Genomic DNA, 638 nt, shown 5'->3' on the forward strand with positions numbered 1-638 from the left:
TGAATTTCATTCTTGCCCATCCTATTAGTTCATCCAACTGCTCTAACGTTCCCTCTGCTGCTTCTCTACTTTCCGATAGTAGAGTGATGTCGTCCATAAAAGCCCGTAATGGTGTCTTTATAGCAGCTTTCTCACAGTTTGTTGACCTTAGTAACATCTCCATGACTAGCACGAATAAGATGACTGATATCGTGCATCCGGCTGCAATACCTACTTCTAGCTGTTGCCACTCCGTTGTGAACTCTCCTGCTGTAAATCTCATCCTTATGTTGTCGTAGTAGGACATGAGCATTCGTTGAACATCTTTTGGAATCCAAAAGAAGTCCATCACTGCTCTGATTACCGCATGTGGAACAGATCCATATGCATTGGCAAGATCTAGCCAAACAATGTGCAGGTTTTTCTTCAGTAGTTTTGCACAGGTGATAGCTTCCCAGATGGCAAATGCGTGTTTTATGCACCCAGGGATTTCGGGGATTCTTGCTTTTTGGATTGCTTCATTAACGTACCCATTATGCTGTACGAATCCTATGATTCGTCTAGCAATGATTCCAAACATGATTTTCCTGTCAGTATTTAATAATGAAATTGGTCTAAATTGTCCTAGTGTTTTTGCATCTTTCTCTTTAGGTAAATAG

The sequence above is a fragment of the Octopus bimaculoides genome, chromosome 7, assembly GCF_001194135.2.
Source record: "Octopus bimaculoides isolate UCB-OBI-ISO-001 chromosome 7, ASM119413v2, whole genome shotgun sequence".
In the NCBI taxonomy this organism is placed as follows: domain Eukaryota; kingdom Metazoa; phylum Mollusca; class Cephalopoda; order Octopoda; family Octopodidae; genus Octopus; species Octopus bimaculoides.